Source organism: Caloenas nicobarica, chromosome Z (assembly GCF_036013445.1).
Source record: "Caloenas nicobarica isolate bCalNic1 chromosome Z, bCalNic1.hap1, whole genome shotgun sequence".
NCBI lineage: Eukaryota > Metazoa > Chordata > Aves > Columbiformes > Columbidae > Caloenas > Caloenas nicobarica.
In genome coordinates this window covers 37980099-37998503 of record NC_088284.1, presented here as the reverse complement: position 1 = coordinate 37998503, position 18405 = coordinate 37980099, and positions in this window count along the sequence as shown.

Genomic DNA, 18405 nt, shown 5'->3' with positions numbered 1-18405 from the left:
ATCTTGGCAGGTTATCTAGTCAAAAATTCCTGCTCTAAGCCAGGATAAAATTGACTTTAGACCAGATTGTGCCCTTGTCTGGTCAAGTTTTTAATTCCAACTTTTAATAAATAAACCCAGCCTTTTCAAAGATATTAGATTCAACCCAAATCAACTATGCCATCACAGTTGCCTAAAGTCATAACTAAGTGCATGTTGGAGACAAACACCTTGGAGATCTATCAGTGAAATTGGGCCGTAATGTTTTTCTAGGAATAAGATTTTAGGGAAGGTATTTTGTCATACAGAATACAAGATGTGTCTCTGTATATTCTGTAGGAGGGAAGATTGTGAGTTCTCAGAGCAGCACTAGCTATTGTGCTAGAATGTTAACCTGCATCAAATACTTGCCTTCCTTGTGTAGAGTTTTACAATTCTGTGCCAGAATCTCAGATCTGTAACTTTAAGCAGGGTGAGAAGGAATGCCGTCAACTTACAGCAACTGTTCTGCAGTGGAAAAGCCATTTGCTTTGGGCTAATCTTTTTTGTTCCTCTTCCCATCAGAATGAACATGTTTTGATTCTTCATGTATACTTGCTTTACTTTCCGAAAGAATACTCTTCTTTGTCCAGAGCTGCTATTTTTGCCCATACAAAAAATATCTTTTTTAACCTTTTAAATCCTAAGTGTACTGTTAATGTATTTCTGAGTTTCATTTGTATCTTAAATCTGGGTACTCAATTTCTAGTTCAAATGAGTGATGAATAGGTGGCTTTAGCAGGAGGTGCCATGAAAACTACAAAATAATTGAATTGGTGTAGAAATTAAGTTTTTTATTTTTTTTTGGAATATGAAAAATTCTTATGCATTCTATGATACAAGTGTAATTACTTTTTTGTACAATGTCTTTATGACTTACTTAAAAACGAAAAAAAAGAGAGATGTGATTTCAGTAAGATAAATGTTACCGAGGAAAGAGAGACTCGGTGTAACGTTCCCACTCAGTGAAGAATTACTTGGCTTCTTACCTATGCCTCTTAAAAGGCAAGCCTTGATGTGCAATAACTGACAGTAGACCAGGCAGGAAACTGGGCTACGAGGCCAGATAACTATTGCGGTTATCTGCCTGTGTTGTTTCACAGGCTGCATTTACAGAGCAAACTTGACTTTTGGTTGTGTTAGAACAGAGCTTTTAGATCTAGTGTTGGTGTGAGCACTGCGTTGTTCGGCAAGGTTCCAGCCGCGCTCATTCCTTCTATAATAGCAGACCTGCTTTGGGTCACACATGAATTGATTTTGCTCTGGGTCCTGTCTGTAATACTTCAGATGCGCAGTGTATTTTTTAGATTTATGTAGAATTAGTAAGACTCAATATCAAATTGTATGCTTTTCTTGGCTCTTCTGAATTTAGCAGCAAGTTCAAAGCAAGTATATAAGCTAATGTCCTTCTAGCTGCTTGTTGCATCTGAGGTGGTAATTCAGCTGGATATGTGCCTTCAGCTGCAAACATAATCAAGGCACATGATGTAAATGAGGCCTGCCTCTGCATTAATATGCAAATTCTTGCTGTGCTCTAAGACTTTTGTTGGTATAATTCAGAGCTAGCAGTGGTCACTTTCAAACTATTTACCCTTTCAATGATATCTGAGGAGAGATTACACACTAAATTTTTTTAATAAGTGGTTATTGGTAAGAGACTTGAGAGCAGCATAAAATGGCAGCATTCCCTCACTTGTATAGGAAGAGAGGTGGTAGCAAAATGTGAATAAACCATGTGTATAGTTTTGTTTTAGAAGATACAATACATATCTCCAGCAGGAGCAGAAGATCTTCATTTAGTCAAGAACCTGCGGCATCTATGTTTTAAAAGCAAATCTGATTTTAAGGAGTTGGATAAAACTGTATTTTTTTTTTTATGGAATAATTTACTCTTTACCTTCAGCACCTCAGCTTTTCCATAGACATTTTGGCAAATTGTGATCAAAAGTCGAGGGTGTAAAAGAAGCAAAGTTGAAAATGCAATGTAGAAATTGCCAAAAAATGCAGATAAGCCAAAGATGCTGATTAATGTTCTCAATTGCAACAAATTAATAAAATAAAGTAGAAATGTCCAAATGTTATTATTTATCGAGGGTTTCATTTGGAAGTCTATCTCTGTCTTTATCTTCCAAAAGGTGTTTTTAAAGAAAAGTTAAAATGACAGTGTTTTAAGTTAAGCATACCCTTTTTCCTCTGATACTTAGAAACTATCTCAACTAAAAACCCAGTTACTCTTTTGTATTTTTCAATAGGAAAAGGAAAAGGCATCTGCAGCTTCCCTTCAAATCAAGTCACCCGATCAATGGGTGTATACCATCATACTGCAGTTATAGATTATTTTACTGTTACTATTCAAGCTGCTAATGAGTTGGCTGCAGTACACATTGCCTGTGGCAGCTTGATCTGAATGAGATATTGCATCACTCTTCTCCTGTTTTCAAACTGTAGGGACAGAATGTGACTTGCGCGCACCGAATTAATGAAATCAGAAGGGATGGTTTAGCTGTTACCTGAAATTCTGAGTCTTGCTCTTATTTCACAGCCTTAGGCTTGATACTAAGACAAGTCAAGAACAAAAGGGCTTGTTAAACAGGATTTGACTCTGTTCTGCATAGGCAATTCATGTCTCTGCTCAGAAGGAATTTCTAGAGTCAACAGGCTTATAAATTGTTGTTCCTGATTCTTGGTTTTAAGATAACTCTAGGAAAGAAAAACAGATTTGCTTTTACTGCAACAGTGACTGTAACTCGCTGAAGTTTTTGGTCCCTGACATGGGATCCTGAATTTATGTGTGCAATGTTTCAGCCTTCAGACGTGTGTAGGAAGAAGTACCAATATACACAGTTGCCTTGATTCCCAGCTCCTAGTTGGTATCAGCTCTATACAATACCATCAAAAACAGGGGTGACACCTTTGGTGTCCATACAGACCACTGATGTGTTTTATGGTCTCTACAGGTACAGAGATCAGCCTAAACCTTTTGAAAAATACAAACACAGCCAGGAGTTTCAGAGGCTCCTAGCCATGGCCTAACTTTATGTATGCAAAATGAGGCAGAAGATCAAAAAATAAGTGGTGGCACTGAGTATACGCTTACCAACATGAGCACCTGGAGATGGAGGTACATTGTCACTTTAACAGCAGGAGAGGGAAGGAGACAACTTCTCATGTCACTACATGTGTTTCAGGAGTTTAAAAATGCCTATGGTGTTTTCTTTCAAGGGTAGGGTTTTCATTCCATTACAAGCAAAAAAAGCTGGCAGAAAAGCTGCTGTGATGCAGGTAACTGTTGCATAACCATTCTGACATGCTTTGAAATGTACTGATTCACATGCACTTTGGCTAATACTTTTTTTTTTAATAAAAAGCAGCTACTCATCATCATTATACAGCCTGCTTTTACCAAGAAAATGAATGTGTCATGTCCTCTTTTGCCATTTGATTTCACTGATTTGCCAACATAATGTATCCTGTAGAAACTCATTTGTGTGTTTTTCTCTCTGATACTTTTGTTTCGAATAAGTGCTCTCCAATAATGAGGTTTCCTCAGTGTAACACCCTTGGATCTTCACAAATAGACTGCTGTTGAAAAATGGTTCAAATTACAATGAAAGGAAGTAATTAGATTTTACTCCAAACATCAGCAGAAGGATGAGCAGTTACTTTTGTGTGACTGTGCCTGTGAAAAACAAGCATGTGGTTGAGAGGAACTAGAGCGCTAAGTATTTTTTTGGTCCCCGGTTGCTTTTTGAGGTCTGTATGACTTCCTTGCAGGGGCATCTTTATTAATGACTGTATTTAGTACAGTGTCTTTTGGCTTGTGGTGTGGTCACTAGGTGGCTTGTGCTCTTGGCTTTGCTGAGGCAGTCTTTTCTGTCCTCCGTGTCCATTTCTCTTTTTCCCACTGGAGTTGGGGCTTAGCACCTTGTAGCTGGCTACACTTTGAGCACCAGAAGTAATATCTCACCATTAATGGAGCACTTTGTCTAGGCTAAATCACTGCTGGAGAATTACCAGAAATGCTATAATAGTATCATAAAATTGGCTAACCAGGCCAGGCAAAGCAACATCATAATGCTGCTACACTGATAACTTTGGGGCAACTCTGTTTCTCGTTAATTGTGAAATGGCTGGCAGCAATTAGATTTGGAAGTAATGTAGCCTTGGAGGCTGATTACATAGCAAATTATCAATGTGAAACTGAGTAACACAGAATACATTTCAAGAAAAAAGTGCCACAACTGTACAACAGTGTGGTTTTGCATTGTGGGAGAACGAATGTTGTGTTGTTCAGGCATCTTGTGACACTAACATGAGATTGTTTTCTTTTCATCCAGTAGTTGCATGGTACTGCTTGCTCACTTCTTCAGATATGCATACATATTCCTAAGTCGTCTTCCACTTTTTCTTTTATTCTGTTCCTGTGGATTATATGCATTGGGAGCTTTGAAACAAGAGAGACAGTAGTTTGAAAACATCACGGCTGTAATTTCTTTGACAAACCTGCTGAGATGGTTCAAAATATCACTGACTTTTCAAGATGTTCCTAAAAGCCACTAATTCTTTGAGATATTAAAACAACAGTTCCATTTAGGTTTTTAACAACCTTCCCTGGCCTTCAGAAAAAAGAAAACCTTTATTTGAATTCTGCGTATATGTAGGACTGGAGAGGACACATGATTTGAAATAGATTTTTACTTGCATAAACACGCAGACACACCAACCTTTGATGCTTCCTGAGCTTCAGGATGCATGCTTAAAGACAATAAAGGCTAAATTAAGATCTCCACAACTAGAATGGTAACATTAAAAAATAAAAAAATCTCCACTGAAGAGTGGTGGTTACATGCATGTCATGAAGATTTGTAAACACTATTATTTGTTGATCTTTTGAGTCTCCGTGTTATATAGCGAAGTAGCTAAACCATTACATAGAGATCTGACAAGACTTGTGTAGACCTCAGGCTTAATAGAAATGCCTGGAAAACTGATGAGTAGGCATCAGTAGTGTAACATTCTTTGGTGAGTTGACCTTGGCTAGCTGCCGGCTGCCCACCCAGCTGCTGTGTCATTCCCCCTTCTCAACAGGATGGTGGGAAAAAATATGACAAAAAGCTTGTGGGTCAAGATAAGGACAGGGAGATTACTCACCAATTACCATCACAGGCAAAACACACTCCACTTGGGGAAATAAATTTGATTTATTGCTAATTAAGAAGAGCAGGATAATGAGAAATAAGAACAAATCTAAAAAACATCTTCCCCCCCATCCCTCCCTTCTTCCTGGGCTCAACTTGACTCCCGCTTTCTCTACCTCCTCCCACCAAGCAGTACAAGAGGACGGAAATGGGGGTTGTGGTCAGCTCATCACATCATCTCTGCCACTCCTTCCTCCTCACACTCTTCCCCTGCTCCAGCATGGGGTCTTTCCCATGACAGACAGTCCTCCATTAACTTCTCCAACGTGATTCCTTCCCAAGGGCTGCAGGTCTTCAGGAACTGCTCCAGTGTGGGTCCCTTCCACAGGGTCATAGATCCTGCCAGAAAGCTCTACTCCTGTGTGAGCTCCTCCTGCCAGGAGCCTGCTCAATTGTGGACTCTCCACAGAGTCACAGCTTCCTTCACAGTATCTCCATCCACTGCAGTGTATGGTCTTCCACAGGCTTCATTGTAGATATCTGCTCCACTGTGGTCCTCCATGGATTCTGGAGGGACAACATGTGTCACCATGGTCTTCATCACAATGTCTAGGTGGCATTGTTCTCATATTCATTCTTACCTGTAGCCTGGGTCATGCCCAGAATTTATTTGCAGATGCAAACTATGTTTGATGATCAATTTTAGAATCAACAGATGTGTCCTTGCATAGCCCTGCATAGGGCCCTGCAAAAGCTGCCACTTGGACCAGGTGCTGGATTCCCTATCAGACATCCTGAAACAGAGGTGAGAGCTGTCAGACTGTGACTCAGATTGACTTTGGTCAAAGAAAAAACCTTTTCTGGGAAAATCCTGACTGTGTTAGGAAATTTTGGTCTGCTTTTGTGGTCTCTGGTTTCTAGAGGTCGTGCTGGTTTTGGTGCTGCTACCTTGAGCTTTCTTTAAGAGATAATAGAGTGAGTTCAGACCATAGGCTATGAGATGTAAGTCCGTTAGAGGTTTTTGTGGTTAATCCCTTTGCATCTCACCTCGATAATATAATGAGAAGGACATATTTCAGTATTCACACTCTTCAGAATGGCCACTGATGAACTGGGTACTCAGCCACTTTATAGAAACATTACCTGGATCTACCTGTCTGCTCAAACTGCATCTCATGTCCCTCCTTTTTGGTCCCATACGCACAACGTGACTTCTCTTGTGTGTCAGGACTGTCTCCAAAGTTCACAAGAGAGTAGGGAGAATTGAGGAGCGGTGGCTTTTGCACTAAGTGAAGAGCAAGGAAGAATCTGCAAGCAGCTGCGTTTTGGTCGTTATTTAGATGGTCTCTGTGCTCTCAGCTGGAGCGTATTTGAAGGGCCACTTTACTGCTTGTTATAGTAACAGCTTCCTTTTATATGTTTGTTGATTATCCCAATGCTAGCTTCCCAAAGAAGTTTGAGACAACTTTTGCTGTGTCAGTCTACTGCCATCAGCTGAGCAGATAGTTTCATTTTCTTCTTACTGATGGTGCCCCTTTGTGCGGCTTCTTTTTGCAGACCCACATCAGCATCAGAACTTTGCTGCGAGTACCATTCCTTACAGCCACACATCTCATCATGAGCCCCTCCATCAGGAGGCATCAAGCATCCAGCTGTTACTTGACTGTGACCCCAAGAAAACCAGTGTATGCTCTTCTGTATCCAAACCAGATTTTGCAGCATAAGATGATTTCTGACCTATCAACACACCTTCAAATATGTTCACTGGGACTTTGCCTTTTCCCCACTAAGCATAGCCATGAACAAAATACTAACTAGTTTAGATGCCAACTCAAAAGTTTTGTGCTGAATGGGAGCAGGATGGAACCTTCTTTTTTTTTTTTTTGTCCCTTATTTGATACCTAGCAGCTTGACCAAATCTGCGGGCAGTACACTAAATAGGTAGCATGCTAATGGTATGTACACGAATCCTACTAAAGCAGGGGTAGGCAGTCAAGTACTTATAGCCATGGCTTGCTGTAGAATAAATGAGAACTGCTGCAACAAGAACAGACCTGGAGAAGGACTATTTTGTTGCTCTGGAAACATGGTCAGAGTCAATAGCTAGCTAGAAAGCAGAGCCACCAGCACTTGGGTGGGAGGGAGACACTGACACAAGAAACAGGAAAGAAGTATTTGCGTAGGTCCTTCTTTGCCACCATAAGGAGCAGCAGCTAATGAAAGATCTGCAATTCACAAAGTTTTTCCAAAAACGGGTGATTGTCTGGTGTCAAGAGGAATACTCACCACCTTGTAGGTTAATATGTGGCATTAGTAATTTGCTATTTCAGTAGAGGAAAAAGTGTCTCTGAAATTTTTCTTTCTTTCTTTCTTTTTTTGGTGGAGGAGGAGAGGCAGGTTGTGGGATGTCTTGCATGAAATACCAGTATGATAGTCTGGGTGGAAGTGAGGGAAGTGCAGTTTCAGATGCAAGAGGAGTGGTATCTGCTTTTATCTGTGAACAGTTACACACTAACCCAGCGGTGGCTTTGCATCCTGCGTCTCTACTTTTGCAATTAATTTCTTCTCTGACATCAAGATAAATTTTGCCATGGTCTGCTCCTCAGAATGCCAAGACCAGATTAATGATTCAAATTTTTATCTTTCCACTCTTGTTAGTATGGAAGATACTATTCCTACCTGGAGTCCTGCATCCAGCTCTGGAGGCCTCAGTACAGGAAAGACAAGGACCTGTTGGAAAGGGTCCAGAGGAGGGACACAAAAATGATCAGAGGGCTGGAACAGCTCTGCTGTGAGGACAGACTGAGAGAGTTAGTGGTGTTCAGCCTGCAGAAGAGAAGTCTCTGGGGAGACCTTATAGCAGCCTTTCAGTACCTAAAGGGGTCCTACAAGAAAGCTGGAGAGGGACTTTCTACAAGAGCTTGTAGTGATTGGACAAGGGTTAATGGCTTTAAACTGAAAGAGGGTAGATTTAGATAAGATATAAGGAAGAAATTCTTCACCATGAAGGTGGTGAGGCACTGGAACAGGCTGCCCAGAGAAGCTGTGGATGCCCCATCCCTGGAAGTGTTCAAGGCCAGGCTGGATGGGGCTTTGAGCAACCTGGTCTAGTGGAAGGTGTCCCTGCCCATGGCAGGGAAGTTGAAACTAGATGATCCTTAAGGTCCCTCCGAACCCAAACCATTCTATGATTCTATGAAAGCATAGTACTTGCAAGAACTGATCAGTCAAAACACATAGAAACAACTTGCAAGAGAAGTTTTTGAAAGAAAACCCACAAATAACTACTAGAAATTCTGCAAAACCAATTCATTTTTTAACTGTACGTTTTAAAAAATCTTTCTAATTTATCAAAGTGGTTCTGTCTGCTTCTATTTGAAGTTGTTTTCTGACTTGGACAAAGTAGTCAGTCCAAGATTTCCAGGAAAAAAACAATGTGAGATACCTTTTTTCTGACTTGGAAAAGCAAATAACTAAGTAGGGTGTTAAAATATACTCAAATTATTTTAGTTTTCCTAAATAAGCTGATGAATAAATTAATATGGCAAACAGTTAATAGTGAACTGACTAATGTTAAAGCAACGTGATTTTATGAGCTTCTTACTTATTAAAGTTCATATGTGTCGTAAAGCAAAATTTCAAATGTAGATGCTACAGAAATCATGAGTATGATATTGAATTTCTAAGACAGTTGACATATTCACCACTACTCTCCTCCCCTACTATCCTAAAAGACTTACTGACTTAGCACCATATTGACTGATGCAGATGATATTAGATGAATTAGAAGCTGTAATCACCCTGTAATCAGCATATAAAATGTAAAAAAAAAAAAAAAAAAGCCAAAGCTGTTTCATATTTTCCACAAAGACCTGGGAAAATGTTAAACCATGCTGGAAAGATTAGGATTAATCAATCAGAAAGTTGAATATGACTACTTTGTGCAGGAAGGTGGTCTCATTTCAACAGTTTTGGATATAGTAGGAAAAAAACTTGTCTAAGAGCAACTATACACCCTTTTTACAAGACAGGAACAGTGCCATACGAGTTCGACCTTGGGGGTAAGAATAAGTAACTAAGAGAAAGTAAGCCCAACTGTGGCACTAGGGTGAATACAGGGAACCCATCAGCATGTTAGCAAGAGCACCAATTTAGAAGGTTGAATATATCTTGCATATCGTTGCTTCACAATTAGCCTCGTCACCTTGATGGTGAGAGATGTACGAAACTGTTGTGTTGAATGGGTCTGCTAAAAGGTTAAGAAGTGACAATCACCACCCAGAAATCTGAAAAAGTAAAAAGGAGAGCTTTGTAACAGATGATGGCTCTTTAACCAGCCAGAAATGTTCATCATGTGACTCAGGGTCTATGGGCTGCAAGTGAACAAATTTTCTTCTAAGAATCATGATAATTAATTAGTGTTCTGTGATGCAGATGTGAATCTTATACTATATGAAATCTTTAAGTGAAGGCCGGTTACTTTTCAGAAAGACATGCTGTCTCTGAAATTTAATGTAAGGGCCAGAAGCATGATAGAGTGCCATATCAAGAGAGAGCAGAGCAGAATGGAGTGATGGAATGGAATGGAATGGAATGGAATGGAATGGAATGGAATGGAAAGAATATTTCCGTTGTAAGGGACCTATAACAATCACCTAGTCCAACTGCCTGACAACTTCAGGGCTGGCCAAAAGCTAAAACATGTTATTAAGGGCATTGTCAAAATGCCTCTTGAACACTGACAGGCTTGGGGCATCAACCACCTCTCTACAAAGCCCGTTCCAGTGTTTGACCACCCTATCTGTAAAGAAACATTTTCCTAATGTCAAGTCTGAACTTCCCCTTATGCAGCTTTGAGATATTCCCATGTGTCCTGTCACTGAATGCCAAGGAGAAGAGATCAGCACCTCCCTCTCCACGTCCACTCTTCAGGGAGCTGTAGAGAGTAATGAGGTTGCTCCTCAGCCTCCCTTTCTCCAAACCAGACAAATGCGAAGTCCTCAGCTGCTCCTCACAGGACATTCCTTCCAGCCCTTCCACCAGCTGTGTTGCTGTGGAGGCATTCAAGGACCTTCACAACCTTCTTAAATTGTGGGTCCCAGAACCACACAGAGTGCTCAAGGTGAGGCCACACCAAGGCTGAATCCAGAGGACAATCCCCTCTCCTGAGCGCTGGCTGTGCTGTGTTTGATGCCCCCAGGACGGGGTTTGCCTCTGGGCTGCCAGGGCACACACTGCTGACTCACACTGAGCTGCTGTCAGCCAGCACCCCAGGGCCCCTTCTGCAGGGCTGCTCCACAGACACGGCTCTCCCAGGTCATACTTGTGCCCAGCGTTACTCCATCCATGTGCAGAATCCGGCATTTGTTCTTGTTAAATTCCATGCCATTGATCATCGCCAAGCGCTCCAGTCTATCTAGATCCTTCTGCAAGGCCTCTTGTTCCTCAGGAGAGTCAACAGCACCTCCCAGTTTGGTGTCATCAGCAAACTTGCTCATGGTGCATTCAACTTCTGCATCCTGGCCATTGATAAAAATATTGAGAGGTAAAAGTAGGTTCATAAATCTGTTTTTCTGACAACTTTGTACATGGGTTATATTAATCACCCTACCATGTGTTCTTTTAATGCAGTCTAAGCCAAAACTTACACAAACTGTAGGGGTTTTTTTTTTGCTATTGATGTCAAATGAACTTCTGGATCAGGCTGTAGGAAGAGTATATGTTAGGGTAAGATGAAAGAACTAAAAGGATAAAAAAATACAGAAAATATTTAACTTTTTCTTTCAAAACTCTGCAGCCTTTGTCCAAAGCTTTATGTGAGCCACAGTGGAACTATTTCTCTCTCTTCCTCTCCTTCCCTCTTCCTATATTGCATTTACATAAAGTAATTGCAGTAGCTCCTAAGCTTGTTTGCTTTCACATTAGATAAATCCCCTCTCTCCAAGATCTCTAGTAAGAGACTTTGTTTCCTTAAAGTAGCATAACATATTAAACTGACTAGTTATTCAAGAAAGAGATCACAAAGTTTGTTTGTGGTGAGTGGGGTTTTTGATCAAACATCATGCAAATTCGTGTCAAAAAGTGGATGCTCTGTGCTCCCTCCGTTATGAGCAACACTAAAAATTATCCATCTCCCATGTGAGAACAGTAAAATATAAATAATTCAAATAGTGAAAGGCAATTCAGTGTTTAATGTTCTGTTTCTGTAACTTGCACAACATTGTTTTAACACTACAAGAGGCTATTTTTAAAATAACATGTCATCTAGTAAATTAGTGCTATATAGGACTTACCCGAGATGACTGCACCTATGCGTTTGGCAATCTGTTACGAAAACCTTCTAAATAAACCTTGCAGCTTTCTTTGAAGTGTGGGAGAGTTACAGTTTGAGGGGCTTCTTCAGGGATATTTTGGTACCTTTTCCTTAATTAAAGCTTTTAATGAAGTCATTATGTGCCCTTTAAAAGTTACTTTTTGTCAGCATTACATGTTTGTGCTTGTGGTGTCTAACTGAGCCTGATCTGTTTTCTCTGTAAATTGTGACATCGATGTAAAATCAGAAAAGTGATGAAGTGATGTAACCCATAGCTGAAATTCTCCTTGTTTTCAGTTTCTTGTGTTTCCATCAAAGATCACTACCTGGGTTTCATTTCACTGAATAGGCTTCAGGGGTAGGGTTTGATTATTTTTTTTGTCTTAATCTGCTGAACCTCTGAAAAACAGTGTGAGTGATATTGCAGGTAAAAGTAACGGTGTGACAAATGGAAGTCACTGTAAAGCAAAGTACATATACAATGGAACAAAGAGGCACACAGAGGTCAATAATAGATGTATAAACCTTGCTGTTCTTCTATTTTGAGCAGAGAGAAGCTTCTTTGGTATTACAAGGTACCAAACAAAAGGTGAGATGAAGTGGAAGAAAATCACACAACAAGCTGCCTGACTAGATATCTTCAAGTGATAGAATGGAATGCATGACTGTTAATTAAGCCAGTCACTCGAGATGGTGAGATCTATGGAGAATTTTATTTGCTAGTTTATATTTTTAGTAATACTAAAACAGCAATAGATTTATCTTTGTTCGGTTAATTTTTTTTTTGGCAAAATAAAATCTGACAAAACTAGTCGTTCTAATAAATATTGCAGAGGAGAACCCTGCTCAAGGGTAAAAAATGCTGGAAGTCAACTTGCAAAGTGTCTGCTGGAGTTCTCCTAAGGCAAGGTTGAAAACAGATGTTTTCCAAATGAAACAAATATACAAACTGTCCTGAAACAGTGCAAATATTAGCAGTCATGCATATGTCCAATTTCTGATGTCTTTGAGGAAGACTATTTTGGTCAGTTCGCATAATTCTTCAGAAAGCAATCTGGAATTTCATTTTGTTCTTGGTAGTTATTCTGGACTTTTATTATGAAAAAAATGCTGACACTAAGTAGATATAAATTTAATTTAATTAATTAATGAAAATTACTTTAAAAATACTTTTCTATGTACAGATGAATTCTCGTCACCTAGGTCTCATTATATATGCCTTGCTTGATTCAAATGCTCTACATATGTTTAGATCTACAGGTTGTCACCAAATGGAAACAGAAGTCTAAGACAGAAATAATTTTTCTGCTATACAAAGTATCTGACTGTTTTGCTGAAGTCTGTTTTGCTAATGAATTAACAGAGCTACTTTTTGTACCCTTTCAAAATAATTCCTGCAAAAGCTGAAAAAATTGTATTTGGGGTGTATTTATTTAGATTAAAATGTCTGGTTTACACTAATAGTAACTTTTGAATTTTTCCTGGTGTCGTTATGGTAACAGCTTCGAAGTTTTTCTAATGTAAAACCTACTTATCACGAACATATATATTAAATAAACAAACATGTGTTTAAAATACAAAATTCATTAATAATTAATAGGTAAACATATAAATGTCTATTTAGAGATGGCCAGGGTTTAGTATCTGGTGAGTTTAGGCTGGCACATTCTTCAAGGAAAAGAACAAAGGACAGAACTTCAATTTTGAGCATTTGAGGGGCACAAATTTTAGCAAAAATTTTAGCACAGTGCGACTCCTTTGTCTGTTGAAATGCAAGCATTTTGTCACCTAACCTTGCCCACAAGTCTAAGCATTTCGAAATTTGTAAGAGTGAGGCTTTTCCTGCCCATACTGTGCCAAACAGGAAGAAGAAAAGCCACGGGAATCTGCCTATTAGATCTCACTCCCAAGGACTCTGTATAAAAATATGTTGCAAGGAGACCAGTTTTGTACTCAACGTCCAGGCTGTGGCCTTCTGTAAATCACTGCAATTGCGTACACACAAGAAGGGGGACCAAAAAGAGAGTTACATGACTGGCACTAAGCATTTTGTGGCTGCTGCCGCAGGAATCCTAGAATCATAGAATGTCCTGAGTTGGAAGGGACCCACAAGGACCATCGAGTCCAACTCCTGTCCCTGCACAGGACAACCCCACAGTTCACACCATGTGTCTGAGGGCCTTGTCCAGTCTCTTCTTGAACACTGTCAGGCTTGGGGCCGTGACACCTCCCTGGGGAGCCTGTTCCAGTGCTCCACCACCCTGTGGGTGAAGAACCTTTTCCTAATGCCCAACCTAAACCTCTCCTGGCACATCTTCCTGCCATTCCCTCGGGTTCTGTCACTGGTCACCAGAGAGAAGAGATCAGTGCTTGCCCCTCCTCCTCCTTTTGTGAGGAAGCTGTAGACCGTGATAAGGTCTCCTCTTAGTCTCCTCTTCCCTGGGCTGAAACTGGGAAACTGTAGGATCTGCTGTACTTGGGATCTGTTTTGGCAGTTGATATAGAAGCAGCACTTCGCTGAAGCTGGAGGAGGTCTTAGTACAGTTCTTAGTACAATTCTTGTGAGAGCTTCTGTAACCAACGACAAAACAAAGACACTAATGCCTAGGATCAGTTGGGTGGGACTTCAATGTGTGATCAAGCTGTAGTTTTTGAGGGACTGGCAGCCAGCCACTCTGAGTAAACACATTATGATTTGCAATTATTCAACACTAACACAAACCTGTGGGTGGGATCCAGCAAATGGGAATAAAACAAGGATTAGGGTAAGTGGACACCTGCACATTGAATGTTTAGACCAGCAAATAAAAGAAAATATGTAATGTAGGGGAAAATAAAACAAAACAAAACACCTTAGTCAGAGCTTTGTGGTGGGTTGACCTGGGCTGGCCACCAGCTGCTCAACGAGCTGCTCTCTCACTCTGTCTTGGTTTTGTTAAAAACGACTTTCTCTTTTAGTGAATTTTCCTGTCAGCTAAATCCTTCTAAATAACTGCAGTTTTCCTGAAAGCTAGGTGCATGTTTTGGTAGACATAGCAACGGAATGCAAGGTCATTGATAATGATGCATGTCACAAGATGTGCAAGCAGGAGGTGAACTGAAAATTGACCAACTAAATATTCCATCCCATTCACGTCATACTTCATGTAAAAGTGGGGGATCGCGAGGATCTCGTCCCTTTTCCTTATGGCTGACATTGGGAGAGGACCTTGCAGTTGTCCCTGCGAACTGAGGCCCAGTGACAGACTGAATCCAGCTCCGGTGGGCTGCAGAGTCCAGCCCAGGACTTCGGGTGCCGGCCCTACATCTGCCGGAGCCGTTGCCGGGACTTTCAAGATTGGTTTTGTATATTTTGTATTATTTTCTCTATTTTTATTGGTAGCATTAGGAAAACATTTTTAATTTTTCCAACTCTCTTCTCTCTGTCCTTCTTTCCCTCCCAATCGCCTGTCCTTAGTGAGAAGGAGGGGCTGAAGGAGGAAGGTGGGGGAGAGGAAGTTAATAATATATCTGCCACGGTTTTATTGTCACCCCGCAATCAAACCACAACACACTCCCACACCTGAATAGGATCAGGTGGAGAAAAATATGACAGAAAACTCATGGGTCAACATATGCACAAGGAGATCTACGAACTGCCATCCAGGGCAAAACAGACTCAACTTGGAGAAATTAATTTATTGCCAATGAAACAGAGCAGGATAAGGAGAAATAAGAACAAATCTAAAACACACCTTCCCCCCGTCCCTTCTTTCTTCCTAGGCTCAGCTTCACTCCCAACTCCTCTACCTCCTCCCTGTCAGCAGTGCAGAGGGATGGGGAACTGGGGGTTGCAGTCAGTTCATTACATGTTGTCTCTGCTGCTCCTTCCTCCTCATGCTCATCTCCTGCTCCAGTGTGTAGCCCACACCTGGGAAACAGTCCTTCCCAACCTTCTCCAGTGTAGGTCTTCTCCACAGGGTGCAGTTCTTCAGGAACAAACTGCTCCAACTTGGGTCCCCACTGGGGGGACCCATGGGCTCACAGGTACTGCCAGAAAACCTGCTCCAGACCCAACATGGGCTCCTCTCCACAGGCTGCCGTTCCTGCCAAGAGCTTGCTCTGTAATGTTCTCCACAGCGTCACAGCTTCCTTCAAGGCATGAGCTGCAGTGTGGATATTCACTGCATCATGGACCTCCATGGGCTGCAGGGGGACAGCCGGCCTTACTATGGTCTGCACCACAGGCTGCAGGGGAACCTCTGCTCTGGTGCCTGGAGCACCTCCTGCCCTCCTTCTTCACAGAGCTCGGTGTCTGAAGGGCCATTTCTCTCACACATTCTCATGTCCCTCCCACAGCTGCTGTTGCATGGCCTTTTTTTAGCCTTTCTTACATATATCGCAGAGATACTACTACTACTGTCACTGATGGGCTCAGCCTCTTGGCCAGCAGTGGGTCTGTCTTGGATCCAGGTGGAACTGATTCTGTTGGACACGGGGAAGCTTCTGAGAGAGCGGGGATGTCATACTTTGGTGCTGTCTTTCCAAGGCAAGTGGACATTTCCTTTCCTTCATTCATTATTAATTTGAGTATGTTGTGATAAGTCGATGTTTCACCTACAGTTTCCGCAGTAGACTATTGTGAACAGAAACATATGAACAAAAACCAATATCTCAGATCCTGACCTGCTTGTATCCAATATTCCAGTATTTTTTTAACCTGATCAGTACCCATTCCTTATCTACTGAATACTGTTTTATGTTAACTAGTGGCTTATAGTGTCCAGATGTGTGCTCAGCTGGCCAGCTGCTATTCCAGTATGCTGTCTGCCTGAACATCTCCCACAAAAGTCATCACTGAGCCATCTTGTCATAGCACCAGCATACTGACCTTTTTATCTTATTCATATGTATACTAGAGAACTCCTATCCAGTTCTGTAGACAATTATTTTTGCTCTACAACGTGATTCACTGAAAATAAACATGAATGTGTCATAGGTCTATTCTGAGGAAATCACCTGATTATGGAATTCTGTTAATGAGATCATAAAATCCTTTTTCCTAGTCAATAATTCATTGCCCTTTTTATTAAGACAACAAGACAAATCTGGTAGTATAAACGAAATGTCTATGGTAAAACACTGAGAATCCAAGTTAAAAATCAGGGCAGAGACAACATGTTGTGTGTGTACAAATATTTGCCAAAAGACTTTCACTTTTGAAATCTCAGAACTCATCTAAGAAGCTGAGAGAAAAAGCCATGCTGTTGTAATTCCGTGTTTCATTGCAAATTGAAAAAAAAACCAAACAAGTCCAGACTAAGACTTAGTGCTAACACCATCTCCTGTGACCTTCTACTAAAACAGGAATGACGCACCACGTTTTTCAAATTCTGGTGATGATTAGAACTGAGTCAACACATGGCTGGATTCATACTGGTATTAAATTACCAGTTAATGAAGTTTCACAGAGAAAGTAGGCAAGTAAAGGAACAGTCAATGCTGACATATTTTAATCCAAGCAAAGCAGAAACACAGCTACTATTGAGTTTTAAACACTACTTAATGGTCAGACTTGTGGAAAACCAGCAGAGCCAACAGAAGATTTTAGAGTGTAGCTCAGACCACCTCAGCTCTGAAAGCACCACTGAGACCTCTGCAGTTTCCACTTTTTATGCTTCTGGGTATCTTGGGTTTTCTATGTGTACGATTTTTTCTGGCTGTAAGGTTTCCCATGTGGAAAAAAAGACTGTTGCTCAATGCTCTTATCAGAGGACTGCTCAGGTATTGCATGTGGAAAAGTTTATTAACTCTTTGTTAATATGAAACCACATGCCTATGTTATCACATAAATATGCGTACCTCTACACCTCAGTATTTGATAAGGAAAAGGAGTGCTCAGGTAGCTAGATCCCAATGAACTGGTCTTTGAGCAACCGGATGACATGATTTCTAAGCACTGGCAAGTTCTGCAGCTGTATGCTGGCTGAGAAACATGAAAGGTTGGCAGAAGCTACCAGAGAAGACTGTTTTCTTCTGCAATGGGACAAACACTGAAAGGTGAGAATGTCAGTTTTTCCTAGCTCTGTGGGAGGACAAGAGGACAATACAATTTTCCTTGAAACTTTGAAGAGATGACTTTAGTTTTCCACCATGGGATACTCAAGTATGAGGCAGCACGTCTTGGGTTTCACACATCTGTTCTCTTTTGGGTTGCAATTTGGGAACCTTCACCCACAGTCAGTTTAGGTAGTTCCCTCAGCTAGGCAGCCTTTCTCAGTAGCATTCTCTAAAGGGATGGCTGGAAAGCTAATGTGACACCAAGATAATTTAAAAACCAGAGAAATCTTTGGTAAGCACATAATTAGTTGGGGCAACACCTTTAAAATAAAGTCTCAGCTTTAGGACTTTGCTGAATCACAAATGGAGTGCCCATAGCTGCAGAACTGTGAGAGAAACATAGACAAAGAAATTAATGTTCTCCTGAGGCTATGAATGATTGCCCCTTCCTTTCCAATGTTTTTTGAAACCTTTCTTAAAAAACCTTACAGTTAATACCTGGAACTGGTGATTTTTTTACAGAAGAATAAAGGAACATGTCAGACATACTGGAGTGGTAGCAGTAAAAAGGAGAGATACTTTATTTAGAGAGCTGGGCAAATTCTGCAGAGAAAAAAGAGAAATTAGACATATCAATGCATAAGAAACGTTGACTGTTTTTTAGGTTTTTGCAAGACCCACGTTTGAAAACAGACTTCCAAAGTGGTTTTGGCTTGGAAAAATTACACAAAATGTTGTGCTAAAGAACTTGTTTTGCTGTTTATTCTGCCAACATACATCTCTGAGCTATTCTTGAGAAGAAACATTTGTGTTGTATGCCATTTTGTACATTTTCTGCAGTTATATTTGTATTGGATTTCATGAAGGAAAAGTTAAAAAAAAGAAGTTTTTCTGCAG